We start from the raw sequence: 16025 nt of genomic DNA, 5'->3' as shown, positions 1-16025 counted from the left end.
GGGGGGCAGGACGTGGGTGGGGGGTGTACTCATTGGGCGGTTCCCTACCGGGTCTTCGGTGGTGGGTCCTTCAGCCGCCGGAGCCGTGCCGCCGAAGACCCAGTAGGGAACCGGTTCCTAAGATTTTGGCAGCTCATCACTGGCCTTAACCCTGACCTGGAAGCATCATCTCTAAGCATAGGTGCCAACTCTGAGGGTGCTCCACAGAAAAAAATTAGTAGATGCTGAGCACCAACTGGCAGCCTGCTCTTCCCTCCCCCACAGCATCTCCTGCCTGCTAGTGGCCTGCTAATCAACTCCTCCACTTCCCTCCCAACTCCTACTGCTGCCGCAGTCAGCTGTTCCATGGTGTGCAGGAGGCGCTGGAGGGGGAGGATCGAGGATGGGGCATGCTTGGGGGAGAACTGGATGGGAAGAGGTGGGGTGGGGGCTTGGGGAAAGAAGGTGTGGGTTGGGGGTGAGGCAGCGCGTTGAGTCCCCCCGGGGCCCAGAGGAAGATGGCACCTGTGTCTCGAAGTGTGACAGGTTTGAAGGGTGAATCTCCATTCCCCCATTCAGTCATTGTCCTCTTTGCTGACATACTGCTAATAAAATCAGCAGTTTTCATTTGGGATGACATTTTTTCTGATGAGGATACCTGTCCACTAATAAATGGACTAAAACCACCAGTTTGTTTCTGCTCCACTCCCTAGCAGAGACCTTATCTTTATTTCCATCTTTAAAGTGTGTAACATGCTGGTGATGATATATAGATAACAGCAGCACCTCCCATTAGAGGCACATACGCCATTTATACTAGAAAGCACCTACAATAAATGGGGCGTGTTTGTTTGTTTGGCTGATTTTTTTTTTATTTTTATTTATTTTTTTTAGCAGAGAGCAGCAATTTGTGCTTTTTCATTTACGTGAGAAAGGGACTAGTAAATGAAGTAGATGACTTCAACTCTTCCCATGATTAAGCGTCTCTTGCTCAAATTCTTGCACTGAGCAAATATTTATTTACTTGCAAAACACAAGATAAGCTGCATATTATAGGCATTGGAGTTGATTGTCATCTCACTTACATCAGTGTAACTCCATGAATTAATTCCTGGTTTATGTTAATATGATGGAGAGGAGAATTGGACCCTAGCCTTTCTAAAGGCATATCTTCTTTCATTTTAAGGGAACAGATGATTAAAGGAATATGTTATATAGATCATAATAGAAGAAATAGAACATACAAAATCAAATTTGGAATGGTGTCTTACATTCTTTAAAATAATATTTTGAAAATAAAGCTTTTGATTTGTTCTTTTGTATTTCCCGGCAGTGCTGGAAACTCTGACGTTATAAGGTTGTACTAGTGCTTAAGCCTCTGAGTGCAATATTCTATAAGCAGAATGTGAAACTGGCTGTTCTAGTTTTATTAAGCAGATTTAAATGATGGCTATGCTTGCATTTAGGGATGTGAGTGCTAGCTCACAAAGCCACGTACTAGCTGTCAATGAGCTAGCAAGCTAAAAATAATAATGTAGATGTGGTAGCACAGGAAGCGGTGGGCATCAGCACAGGCTGGCTGCCCCAGGTACAACCCCTCTTGTGGGTATGAACTTGGGGCAGCTGCACATGCTACCCTGGCTCTACTACTATTTTTAGTGCTCTAGTTCAATGAAAGCTAGTGTGAGTACGTCTATGCAAGCCTGGATTCCCCACCCCAGCTATAAGTGTAAATGGCGCCTGAGTGAAATTCAAGAAGTAAACAAACATCCCAAATCCTTAAAATCGGTACAATTTAAAAATGTCTTTCATTTTATGTAATCTAAGATGGCTTTTAGTATGAATTTTTTTAATGTATGCCTTTTATCTCGACAGTTGCTGTCTCTTTCTAAGACATGTCATTGGCACTTTATTGAGAAGGAGTTGGAAAATGTGGACTAGAAATAAGTGGATAATAAATATTACAGTATTTATCTTCCCATTAAGTGTGGTAATACCATTGAGTTGCTTTGAAAAACAGCATACCAATCAGATTGTCTGCCTTCACGGTGAACAATGCTTATTGTCTGATCCATATCTATTTTATTTTAATGTGACAGATACCAGATGTTCAATATTGAGCCTTCTGAGATTGGTCTTTGGTTTTGAAACTACAGCAATCAGATAGGACACATTAATCTCACTTTCCTTTAAACTTGAAAATTGAGTAAATGTGCAAGTACAAGACGTGGGCTTAATTAAAGACATATGTCATCTTTGAATGAACAAGTGACAAGCTAGAGATTCAACATGACAGAGCACACTTCAGTGATATACAGTGACTATTTTTTGTACCATTACACATGCAAAAGCCGATGCACATGCTTACATTGATTCCAGTCTATGGGGACAAATTCTGTACTTACTTACATGGGACTAGATTCTGATATCCTCACTCATGCTAAATAGCACCTTACTTCATGAATGATGCCATTGAAATCAATATATGTCCGTTAAGACATGTTGATTAGTACCTTGGTCCACTCATGAAGTATTCTTGTAATAGTACTATACAACAACATGACTAAAGGTCTCTGTATCTGCCCTTTAGTTTTTATTCCATTCTTACTCGGGGAAATGCCTGTTGAAGTGATGGAAGTTGGCTTAATAAGGGGGTTTTCCAAGGTCCGTGGGAGTCTTTCCATTGACTTCAGTGGGCCTGAAGAATGGAGTAAACACTAAGTGAGATTTCAGAATCTGGGCTCTAGACTTTATACATAAGAATCCATCACTAAATCTTAATTCATTTCTTATACATCCACATGCAATGCTATTAATCTTTGATCTGTTTCCATATCTCGTTGATTGTTAAAGATAGTGCTTGGATGAAATTTACTTTATTAAGCTTTGCCACCAGTGTCTTCAGAGCTCCAGAGATGATATGCTGAGGTAATTACATTTTCTGAAGAAATACCAGTTTCAGAGATTCCACTGCATCCAAGAACTATTAATAATCACAAAGGATCTCTCACAGTGCTATTTACAATATTGATGTCAAGAAAAAGTAGAACACTTGTCCCAAAGAGCTTGCAAGCAAAGGCAGTTTTGTCATTGATCTTATTAGGAGCCGGATTAGGCCTAAAGTCTGACTGTGTCTATGCGCTGCAGACACACGGTGATGATCCAATCTTTGGAGCATCAGTGGAGATAGTTTTAGCTTTAGGATATTGTGTGTACTTTTAAATGTATCTATAATTGGTAGATTATCATGTAATGGCTTTGCAGAACAAGTGAGTGTCCTACACTGAAGTGTAGGGGATGAAACCTAATGACTGGAGCAGAAGTCTAGCCTAATGGTCAGAGCAGAATCAGCAGGCAGAACCAGAAGTGTGGTCAGAAGACAAGTCAGTGGTCAGAGCGAGGAGTTAGGAATCAAGAGGTAGATTGGGGCTGGCGCTGGGGCTAGAGCAGGCCAGGGGTAGAGCAGATCAAGGAGTGGACTGGAAGAAGATCTGGTGCAGCTATGAGCTTAGAATGCACTGAGCAGCCACTATGCTGCTGTTGCTACCAGTCTTAAATGGTGGTCTGTTGTCTCTTCTGACCAATCAGGGAGCACAGTTACTTAGTGAAGCTTTATTGAGCCCAGCTGACCTCACTGGGTTTGTAGGCACTGAGCCCCCAGAGGCAACTGAGATCCTGACAAGTTTTAAAGAGGCTGAATGTAGAGAAGATTGTTACTTGGTGTATGCAGGTAGGTGTTCCAAGGGTAAGTGGCTGTATTTCACCTTTTTACTCAAAAACATACTCTTTGTGAAATTAACTTTTTTTTAAATAAAGAGATAGGCATTGGATACTAAGCATTGCTTAGATGCTGTGATGAATAGGCTATGGAAAAACCCTTAGATGGGTAGATCAGACACTCAAGATATGGGATGAAAATAAATGAAGTGTGAAGTAAAAAAATAAGTATTTAGAGTTACTGTACACTTTCAAGAGGTATTTGACATTTACACTGTACTGTATGTATCTATCAAGAGATAACAAATAGGGAGACTCTCTAATATGATGGAGACTGTCCTTGACTTGTTTAGGAACATATTTAGAATGCCAGAAGTGATGTAAGTTACAATCAATCTTACAAAGCTGTTGCTAGAATTTTTATGCAGTAGTCTGCAAACAAAGGAAATATGCACTGATTTTTTTTAAATTTAAAAGCCAAGAACAAATAAGAGCTTGAACTCAGATTGATGTTTGATTAATATTCCCCCCCCCTCCCCCGCCTCAAATATACAATGTGTCGGGTATATCAACTGATAACACACACACACTTTTACTATTTTTGCATGATCCTTTCCATTTTTTGAATAAGCCCCACATCATCTTACCTATTGTATTAATAGAAATTTAAACATTCAGCAAGTTTGTGGGGTACAAAATTAACACTGGAAAGTTAAATGCTACTTCTCTGTTAGGCTGCTAACAAATGAAGGGGAAAACAAACTAAAACTGTGATTTCATCTTTTTAGATGCTTATGGGTGAATATTTCTCATAGATGTGATATATATATGGGCAGAGTTTCTTATACCTCTGAATAAGATACAAGAAGAAATTTAAGAATGGAACTTAGTGACTCAGAGTTTCATGCACATTTCTGAAGGTAGTGTTTGGTCCTAGGAAAATGCTCCATAGATTTTAATCCACTCTAATATTTTCCAAAAATGGATGCAAAATACACCTAGATATTTCTTGCCATAATTTTCCTTTTACTGAATTATCCCCTTAATAATGTTTTACCAAGTGATTTCTGTGCTTGTCTTTTCACTGAAGTATCTCTGCATGGTGAAAGACCCTCCACGCTCATTAGTGAGATGGAAGAACTGAAGTCTTTCCCTGCCTTGAGGCATAACAATATAATATCACTCCATGCTACTAACTGCTTACAGAATGTTCCCTGCTTCCCCTGTTCAGGGCATAGAGTACTTGCTGAAATTTGTCTTCTCACCTGAGGCAGGAATCTGCGGCTTGGTAAATCACCAGAACATGTCACCCACACATCAAAATAGACTTATGTGCCTCAGCTACAAAAATGCTTTTCTCCACCTGGAATTTAACCGTGATTGATTTCCTATCTAAAGCAATTAACTCCAAAGTGAATCAGAAATTTGACTGGCCTCCCTTTCATTTAGGAAACATGGAATAGGCATTTTAATAACTAGCCCTTTTGTGTCATGAACTAGCCTTCTGAACAAATTCAGGTTCTCTCCCTTATTGTGCACATCCTTACCAAGCGGCAATATATTAAATGCTAAAATCTGCATTAAATCTATGTGAAAGGTCAGACTTAATACACACCAAAGCAAAACAAAAACAGACTTAGGTCAGAGCAGCAGCCTTAACTGCTCCCATTCTGCTTATTGTAGTCCATGAAATGTGAAAAAACCCTCACTTTTCTGGGACCCCTGGATATGGTGAGGGAACGGGGCTGTTGTGCAGGAGACCTGGGTTCTAGCTTTAATTCTGCCACTCTCTCACTATGTTGGTTAAAGCAAGTCACTTAGGCCAAAAAAAAAATTAAGTGTCTAATTTTGAATGTCTCCAGTTTTGGGTCCCTAACTCAAGACACTCGGGGCCTGATTGTCAGAGAAGTTGACCAATGAAGCTCTAGGTGCTCAGCACCTCTGAAAATTGAGTCCTAGTAAAATTACTAACCCCTTTCCCAAACAAGGGGGGAAAGCGGGGAGGAAAATGTGCACTAGGCCATACAAAGGGCTTTTGGCAAAGCCACATGCTGTCTCACAGTGAGTTAACATGATTTATGTCATGTAATTGGCTTTGTGATTTTTCTGCTGCAATTTGTTAATGTCAGATTGAAACCCATTCTCCCTGAAAACTGTTCTCCTAAAAAAATTAATTAGTCCTTCTGAATGTAATATTTTAAATGGTGCCTAGCTACTGCAGTACATTAGAAATGGTCAAGAGAGTCTCTGAATCTCATTTAAAATAGTTTTAGAGATGGGGACAGGAGTTCTGCTGCTTTATCATTATAAACATATCTTAATGGATTACAATATCTCAAGCGGGAAACATTTTGCATCTGGATTGACAATTTTTATAAAAAGTTTCATTCTGATTTAATGTGAAACTGTTAAGATAGAAAACTCCTCAAACAATAATTTATCTATGGGAGCTATGTGCCACAATGTGCAAGTTGCCCGCCTTATTGACAAGAAGAGTTCATGATCTAAGGATGAACATATAGATCAGAGTTAGGATGGAGATGGATGATAGGTGAGCTCAACGGATGAGGGAAATGATCAAGGTGGTGCTTGGGAAAGCTCTCCAGAACTCAGCATCACAAATTCAGCACTATAGTATGGTATTCACCAAGTTTTGCCGTCAGTTACTACCTTTTAGGTTGCATAAGGGATAAATGAGGATGGTCTTCAGCCTGATGTCCACTCCCAGGTAAATTGCTACACATGCTGGGCCAAAATCAGATCTCATTTACATCCCTGCAACTCCATTGGAGTGACTAAACTGTGTAGCTCTTGGCCCATGATTTTTCTGTAAATTCTATTCCATATCAATGATAGCAATATTCTCTTCCTATACTGTACATCACGTACTGTGATCTTTTTCCCTGTGTCATGCACTGCAATTGCCTCTGCTTTTGTACTGGCAGATTTGAATTTATAAATAATCTTGGAGCTGAGTGCTGATGGCTACAAACACCCCTATGTGTGGATTGCAAGCAATACATTGTTTGCAATTTAATGCTGAGGCAGCCATTCATTTTGGAGAATCTCTGTACCGTACATTCCTAAACCACGATAGCATACCCTAAAGACTGTTTTATATAAAATAACTCCACTGATGCAGTGTAGGACTCTACTGCTGCCAGCCAAGATTCCAAAAAAGTCCCTTATTCAACTAAAAGATATTTTCTAATCTATTAGAATGGATTGGGGCATTAGTTTTTTCCTGTAATTTTATTTTTCACAGGAAATTGTGGAATGAAATGAAAATGTTTCTTTCAGGGCAGTTTTGAAAACTGAAAAAACTTTCAGGTTTTGGATTTTCAAGTGTTCACCCTACGTTTCTCTTCCTTTTTAATATTTTTTTAATCTTTTCCTGCCTTTGTTCTATTGGAAAAAATAAAGGGATGGGGAAAGTTTAAAAAGAGAGTGAGAAATTAGGGGAAAACATTGTTTCAGACATTTTTCAATTTTTTCCACTGGAAAAGTGTGAAAAGAGTTAAAATATAGAAGTGAGAGAATGTCACCTTCTCTGTTTTAAATGGCTTTGTATATTTTAAAATCTGAGATAAACTAGTGCTTTCCTCTTTTTTTTTTTTTTTTTACTTTTTTCACATTCTTGCAATGGAGACCATTTTTTAGTCTTTTGTAAAGTTTGGTGACACCCCCCCCCCCCCCGAGTCTCTGATTTTTACCTTTCCCATAGCCATTTTCCTACTTGAAAAAGGGAAAAGCCCACCAAAAATTCCAAACCTGGAAATCAAAACCAAACAAAAAAATAAAATCAAAATGATTTTCTTGTCATTTAGAAATGTTGTTTGTTTTTTAAATTAGAAACAGCATTTCCTCCACAGATTAAAATAATGTTTAATCAAAAACTTCATATTTTGGTAACATTTTTCATTGAAAATGTTTTACCATCTCTTGAAAATATAGCTAGAGTGACCAGACAGCAAGTGTGAAAAATCGGGGGGGGGGGGGGGTAGAAGCTATATAATAAAAAAAAAAAAAAAAAACGACTGTCCCTATAAAAAAACACATCTGGTCACCCTAAATATAGCTCAGATTCATGTTAGCCTCTGAAGGGGTGGAAGCCACAGCAGAATTTGGCACAGAACCACCACCATCAGAAAATCCAAATTGGCGGTAGGGTGGGGCTAGAATAGCAAAGGTATAAATTGGGTCAGCCCAATACCAATACCATTGTAGCCTCCGCTATGGTCTTCAAGTGTAGTGTCAACTGAGTTTCCATGTGATCATCCCATTGGGGATGCAGGTGGGTAACACCAATAAACAAGCAATCTTTTACTAACCAAAATCAGTTTGCTAGAAGAAAATTTGACAACTGAAATATGAACTTCTGAATTATCTTATGATAACATGCAAGTTCGTTAGTGTCACCATCCTATGCAGCTTGCATTTAAAAATTACAAATTCTGGAAGGAGTATTTTCTAACCAGTATGAGTGTAATGTTTTGGTTCCTCTTGGTTTATAAATTCATAATTTTGATAGATTGCATTTTGCTTTAATTGAAAATGTTTGATTCTTTGCATGGTATTCTAAAATAGGTAATAAACTGAGCAGAACACTTAAAATAGTAATATAAAGAAATATTAAAGAAGGAAAATATGTATTTCTGGGGAAGTGAAAATGTAATAAATAAAATGAAAGACGACAACTATGCATATGATCTGGATAGGCTGCATGGTGTATAAATCACAGGACCTCACTGTGCCCTGTGGCTTGCTTCACAGATCTTGTGATATATGAGGCAACATGATGTACAGAATAAGGAGTACATTTATATGCCTTTTTCAAATGGCAAAACTTCACCTTCTTCCTCTTCAACAGACTAAAAAAAGTCAGAGAAACCCGTACTGCTAAGAGTCACGCTCTCAATATACCATGTTGTTTGCGTGAAGCTAATCTCTCCAATTATAAGCTTGATTTGGAGAGACTCTTCTTGTTCTATATGTGTACAGCACCTAGCACAATGGGGTCCTGGTTTGTGACTGGGTCCCCTAGACACTACTGCAATACAAATAATATATCATTCACTTAATATAAAAAACAATATAAGACCAAAGGGAAGAAGGTGGGGTGCAGGGCGCTAAATCCCCAGCTGCCCAAGGGGAAGGAAAGAGGAAACTAGACCACATGGTGGTGGTGATTTCCATTGACATCAATGGTTGGGGTAGGCCCTTTGCCAGTTGCTCAGATACACTGGTGATGGTCATAGTATAGATGCTTATGTACATAGAAAAAGTTAAAAAAAATGTTTAATAGTCTGCAAAATGATTTCAGTGATAGCCTCCTATGTTTGGTCTCGTAATTGGATATTTCTCCTTTTGGATTTCAAGTTTCCACACTTAGGCCTCGATCCTGCTAACTCTTAACTTTATGTCCATGTGTCATCCAACTGAATCCATGTACTTGCTAACTTTACTCCTATGAGTCAACAGATGAATTTTGTTGTAAAGTTTTTGAAGAAAATCCTTTCCCCCCCGCCATGAGAATCTGAAAAAAAAGAAATACACTTTCCCCTTTCCATTGAATATAGCTGACAGTGAGATAATTTTTTTGGTATCTTCACAACTGTTGACTTATACTGTAATTAAAACTATATTGCTCTGGTTTTGGTTGTTAGGTTTCAGCCATTACAAGTTATACAGATGTACTACTGTCTTATTAAATCTGCCTTGCAGAAAACCAACTCCAGCCAAACAGAAGCATCAGCAAAGGTATAAACTTGACCCATTACCTGAGTGTAAGGTGGAACTCGCAAATCCTTATTTGGACCGTTTCTATACTAATGTTATTAAGTAGCAGCAATTTCTCTTTGCTTAGAAAAGATCTCATGTGGGCTCCCCAGTTTAAATATAACCTGTATCTTGTTAGATTCTATAACAGATCAGGACTGCAGATCAAGGAGGAGAATTTTGCTGCATATGTTGTTATTCATAGTAGTCTTGGTTGTTATTCATAGGGCCTTGATGTTCAGACTTCTTGACTGGGAGCTATGGTGCCATAAACTTCACAGAATCAGTAACGGTGTATTGGAGTTGATTAGAACTGTAAGTGCTCACATAAATGAATGCCGTTGGGCATAATTTTTCTGGCTTAGAATAAACACACTATTTTTACAATTTCTTTTTAAATGAAAAATGAAACAAACCACCTTACAAACGTATCACATTTGTAGTAAATAAATATATTTGTATTTCAGAAAGAACGCCAAAAAAGTTTATTAAAAATTAGCGTAATGTGTCTTCTCTTCACCCCATCCCCCTCCACAAAAATACAAGTATAAGAGACAGTTATTTATGATAGCAAACATACTGGATGTGCATATGGTTGATATTTATACACTGCATAATTTTAGAGTAGTTGGCCCATACTTTCTGTCCCTTGCCTCTCCCACACAAAGTATTTTTTGCTCCTGGAAATTAATCACATTTTAGGTCTTGATATATTCTGTTACACAAATATATTAGGACTGTGTGTCAGTGCCTGTTCATCAAGCATATGGCATATAGCCTGAAGCACCCTAGGTTAATGGTGTGTGAAGCTAAAACACTGCTCTTACAGATTCATCCTGCTAACCTTGACCAGAGGGCAACATTAGTGTTTTGATGAGTGACTGGGAATAACTGTGTGTTTCTGAGAATGCTGAAGTCGTACGTCATCTGCATGCTAGGCTATTGCTATGATTTGCATTCTGAAAGAGCATAGACAAAACTAGGTCAATAACTTACAAATGGATTTTGATTTTAAGTCAAAAAAGGGACCAATGAAGATGAAATCTAGGACACTTCAGCTGTTGGCTACGTTCACTTGGCCACTGTCAATCATTTATGTTTAGATTTCCTTTTCCTTCAAGAGATGACGAGTCTGAAGTCAAGGAATGTTTAGAGGGTTATTTCAAAATATTTGTTCTTTGTACATGGGTGTCTTGTTGTTTTGGATTCTGTTTTTAGTACTAAGTGTTCCAAGACTCCAATACAGAGGCAATTTAATTGCTGCTTAATGCATAAGTGTAAGTACATTTCAATGTAGTATACAACAGATTTCACTATATATTCAGTACAGCTGAATTAAAATTGCATGACACTGGTTCCTGGATACTCAGCAGTTTGGAACGTTACCCACTCATCCATTAAAATTCCAGCAAAACAATGGAATCTTATTTCTAAGGCTGTGGCTATAACACATTACTGAGTATTTTTCTCAGAGGAAAGCCTTTCTTTGCAATTAGAATAAGCCTTTATCCTGAGTAGATCTGAAGACTTTAGCACAGGAGATATAAAACAAATGTTATATTCTACTCTTGTATTACATTACCATCTAGTCATACCCTAACCAATACCTTAAATAGAGGCAACACAGTGAGCTAAAACTGGATCAAAGACAGGTCAAATGGAAGCTAATATCACATTGAAATTCAAGATGGAGCAGACCAGTAGTAGTTCTGCATAACCAATGCTAGGTGTTGATCAGATCCAGAACCCATTTACGTGAACTGCCCAGATTTTGAGTAGTTTGGATAAATGGTGACAGCTTTGTCCCATATCTGTTCCAATAGGTTGGGATTTTAGTTTGCAAAGCAAAAAGCAGGGGATTCTGGTCCCATTTCTCTGAATCAAAAAGTCTGAGATTGGAGAAGCTTGGATAAATGATCTAAACATTTGTCCATTGCCACTTTTATATTTGAAAACAATCTTTTGGGGCAAGTATTTTTTTTTCTTTTATTCAGCAAACACCATTACAACATACATGCAATTTTAATAAACTGGCTGGAGTGAGTGTGCATCACTGCTCTCTACTGAATGGAATCAAAACTGCTCAACAGTGTTTCACAGGCCCTATACTGCTAATAGCTAATGGAGATCCTCAAGTGCTAGGGGGCCATGTTTATGAAGCTGGTGGGTTTGGGGGCTATGGTCACTGCTGCCATGAAGTTCTGAGTGGCCATTCTGTTCAGAATGATGACTGATTTAGCTACACACATTGACTATGGGTCAACCAGGGGTAACTTTGCTTGTGTAGACAAGGTTTAAATGAATGGAGATGCCTGTTTTTGGCCCTTAATGCTTTTCCTCTTGTCTTAGGACATTGTTTTGATTTGAAAAACTTTTAGGTCTGCATTTGTCATAAACAGATAGTTAAGGGTTAAAGTCTCTTTTACCTGTAAAGGGTTAAACAAGCTCAGTAACCTGAAAAACACCTGACCAGAGGACCAATCAAGGGACAGGATAATTTCAAACCCCTTGAATCTCACCAGAGAGAGAGAGAAACAGTCAGTTCCCCTCCCCCCCCTTCCCTCTCTCCAGCCTGCTCTGGAGAGATTACAAATCCTTGACTCAACACAAAGAGGGACTCCCCTCCCCCTCCCTAGTCCTGGAGAGAGATACCTTGATTCAAACTCCTTGAATCAAACAAAGAGGGATTCCCTTCCCCCTCCCCTGAAAATCCAAACAAGGGAAGAAGTCAATCAAGTTCTAAAAAAAGAAAAGATTTTATTAGAGAAAGAAAAAAAGTACACTATCTCTGTATTACCAGGATGCAAAAATACAGGGTTTAACTTATAAAAACTGGAGAGACTTCCCCTCCCTCCTCCTCAGAATAATTAGAGTAACAGCAACAGAAATAAAGAATTTCCTTCAGCAAACACACAATTGCAAATGTAGAAATCAAATTATAAGAATAATTCGCCTTTCTAATACTCACTATACTGGATAGTATGAAATACTCCAGGAGAACTTGGAGACATGTCTGGCCTCTCTTAGATCCAAAGAGAGCACACAGAGCAAAACAAGGAACACAGACAAAGGCTTCCCTCCAAAGGGATTTGAAATTATCCTGTCCCTTGATTGGTCCTCTGGTCAGGTGTTTTTCAGGTTACTGAGCTTGTTAACCCTTTACAGGTAAAAGAGACTTTAACCCTTAACTATCTGTTTATGACAGCATTATACTAAAGAAATGATCTCAGCAGTTACTCCAGGAATGAATTTGACTTAATCTCACTATTTTAAAGAGCTAGTCAAAAATAAGTGGAACATCAGTTTGGCAACTTTCACTCCCCTGTGCCATACATAAGTAGAGCCCTTACTGGCATGGCAAACTTCTTGTGGCACTAATGAAGAGGGGGAGGAAGAAGAGATGAGGGTTTAAATGTCCCCTCCTCCACAGTCAGTGGCTGGAGAGGAGGACCTTGAACAGATGGATGGGGATGTAGCACAGTACCTGGGAGGACACAAACATGCAGCATGGCCAGAACGTGCTGCCCCCACCACAGGTCTGCTGTCTTCCCATTGGTTGGGGATGTGGGACCAGGTTAGCCAATAGGCTCTTGCATGCCACTCCTCAAAACCCTGCATATTTAAACTATCCTGGGCTTTTCAAAAGCCTCGTGCTCCTTCTAGCTCCCATACCCTCCCTCCCCTTAGGTGTAGCACAGGAGCTGTGTTTTTAGGATATTGCAGGTCTGACTGATTGCCTGTTTCGGGATCAGGAAGGAATTTTTCCAGTTGGAACAAACTGGCAGAGGTCTAGTGAGGTTTTTTCTGCATTCCTCATGTGATGGATTGGATCACAGGAAACCCCATTGAGAACTGCCAACTGATGTGTTAAGACTACTTCTGCCCCTGCTTTCCTGCCCTGGCAGCTTAGGACTCCAGCACCCTGTGTTAGTGAGCCAGACACGCCCGTCTGCTCCAACACAGGCCCAGGGTCTGAACCATGTGCACCCAAAGCTGCAGACTTAACTGAAAGCAACTTACAGAAGTGTTCCTGTCTTTAACACTCAGATCCCCAACTCCCAATGGGATACAAACCCCAAAGAAATCCGTTTTACCCTGTATAAAGCTTATACAGGGTCAACTCATGAATTGTTCGCCCTCTATAACACTGATAGAGAGAGATACACAGCTACTCCTTCCCCCACCCTGGTATTAATGCATACTCTGGGTTAATTAATAAGTAAAAAGTGATTTTATTAAATACAGAAAGTAGGATTTAAATGGTTCCAAGTAGTAACAGACAGAACAAAGTGAATTACCAAGTAAAATAAAATAGAACACGCAAGTCTATGTCTAAGAAACTGAGTACAACTAAAACCTCACCAGTTCCAGTAAGCTTCCTTTTATAGCCTAGCCTCCTGCTAGTCTGGGTCCAGCAATCACTCACACCCCCTGTAGTTACTGTCCTTTGTTCCAGTTTCTTTCAGGTATCCTTGAGGGTGGAGAGGCTCTCTCTTTAGCCAGCTGAAGACAAAATGGAGGGGTCTCCCAGGGGTTTAAATAGACTTTCTTTTGTGTGGAGACTCTCTCCTATGCAGAGTCCAGCTCCAAGATGGAGTTTTGGAGTCATATGGGTGAGCCACATGTCCATGCATGACTCAGTTTTTAACAGCCAAGCCACATTCCTGGGAAGGCTCAGATGTGGATTGGCATCTTCAAGTTCATTGTTGGCTTAAGAGGTTTTTGACTGGGCACTTAATTTGCACTTTTCTCAAGAAGCTGACCAAATGCTCTACAAAGCTAGTTGAAATTAAGCAAGTATAGAGCCAATATTCCTAACTTCAAGTACAAAAATGACACATGCATACAAACAAAATTAATAGATTCAGTAGAGCATAACCTTTACAGAGATATGTTACATGGCATATGTAGCATAAACATATTCTAGTTATGTGATATATACAATCATAAGTATATTCCATAAAGCCTTATGGGGGTCACCGTCACATCTCACGGTATCACTGAGGCACAGTTGGGTTGCATGCAATAGGATTCAAAAGTTGAATATTCAGAAAGATAAGAATGTTTAGCTTGTTGCAACTTGTATCCAGTGTGGATAAAAGCTAAAAAAGCCATTCCCAGAGGAAAATGAGACCTGGAATTTAACTTTTAGAACATGTGCCTATAAGAGAATAGGAGATCTGAAGTCTTCATGGTTTGATGTCACCCCCTGATTACCCCTAGGTGGAGGGATTCAGAAATGTATATCAATGCAAGAAGTATGGGGAATAAGCAGGAAGAACTCAAAATGCTAGTAAATGAACACAATTATGACAGTTGTCATCAGAGACACTTGGTCAGATAATACGCATGACTGGAATATTGGTGTAGAAGGGTACAGCTTGCTCAGGAAGGACAGGCCGGGGAAAAAAGGAAGGAGGTGTTGCCTTATATATTAAAATGTAGACACTTGGACTGAGGTTGAGATGGAAATAGGAGACAGACTTGTTGGAAGTCTCTGGGTAAGGATAAAAAGGGTAAAAAACAAGGGTAATGTCATGATAGGGGTCTACTACAGACCACCTAACCAAGAAGAAGAGGTGGATGAGGCTTTTTAAAAAAACAAAATCATCCAAAGCACAGGACTTGGTGATGATGGGGGACTTCAACTACCCAGATATCTGTTGGGAAAATAACACAGGAAGGCACAGATTATCCAACAAGTTCTTGAAATGTATTGGAGACAATTTTTTATTTCAGAAGGTGGAGACAGTGACTAGGGGAGAGGCTGTTCTAGATTTGATTTTTGACAAATAGGTAATAACTGTTTGAGAATGTGAAGGTGGAAGGCAGCTTGGGTGAAAGTGATCATGAAATGATAGAGTTATGATTCTGAGGAATGGTAGGAGGGAGAACAGCAAAATAAAGACAATGGATTTCAAGAAGGCAGAATTTAGCAAACTTGGGGAGTTGGTAGGTAAGATCCCATGGGAAGCAAGTCTAAGGGGAAAAACAATAGGAAAGATAGGAAGTATGACAAGAGAGCACCCTGGCTTAACCAGGAGATGTTCAATGATCTAAAAATAAAAAATAATCCTACAAAAAGTGGAAACTAGGTCAAATTACAAAGGATGAATATAAACAAATAACACAAGTATGTAGGTACAAAATTAGAAAGGCCAAGGCACAAAATGAGATCAAACTCATTTGCTAGAGACAAAGGATAACAAGAAAACATTCTACAAATACATTAGAAGCAGGAGGAAGACCAAGGATGGGGTAGGCACGTTACTTAATGAGGGGTGGGGGGAATAATAACAGAAAATGTGGAAATGGCAGAGGTGCTTAGTGACTTTGTTTCAGTTTTCACTAAGAAGGTTGGTGGTGAATGAACATCTAACGTAGTAAATGTCAATGAAAATGAGGTAGGATCAGAAGAGGCTAAAATAGGGAAAGAACAAGTTAAAAATTACTTGGACAAATTAGATGTCTTCAAGTCACCAGGGCCTGAGGTAATGCATCCTAGAATACTCAAGGAGCTGACTGAGGAGATATCTGAGCCATTAGCAATT

General features: G+C 39.3%; 1 long non-coding RNA gene across 4 annotated transcripts in view; it reads left to right on the top strand.

The window, feature by feature from the left end:
- Positions 1–3623: 3623 nt before the first annotated feature.
- Positions 3624–16025, top strand: part of LOC120405693 — a 37182-nt gene continuing 24780 nt past the window's right edge. For 2 of the 4 annotated variants that reach the window (XR_005598779.1, XR_005598777.1), the window contains exons 1-2: positions 3642–3724; positions 9702–9789. This is a non-coding gene — a long non-coding RNA (uncharacterized LOC120405693). Of the gene's footprint in view, positions 3725–9366; positions 9457–9701; positions 9790–16025 lie in introns of those variants that run through there. The other 2 variants (XR_005598780.1, XR_005598778.1) reach the window with 2 other exon arrangements.

The sequence above is a fragment of the Mauremys reevesii genome, linkage group 5 (assembly GCF_016161935.1).
Source record: "Mauremys reevesii isolate NIE-2019 linkage group 5, ASM1616193v1, whole genome shotgun sequence".
In the NCBI taxonomy this organism is placed as follows: Eukaryota; Metazoa; Chordata; order Testudines; family Geoemydidae; genus Mauremys; species Mauremys reevesii.
Note: the sequence above shows the minus strand (reverse complement) of the source record. Positions and strands in the feature narration are given on the sequence as shown.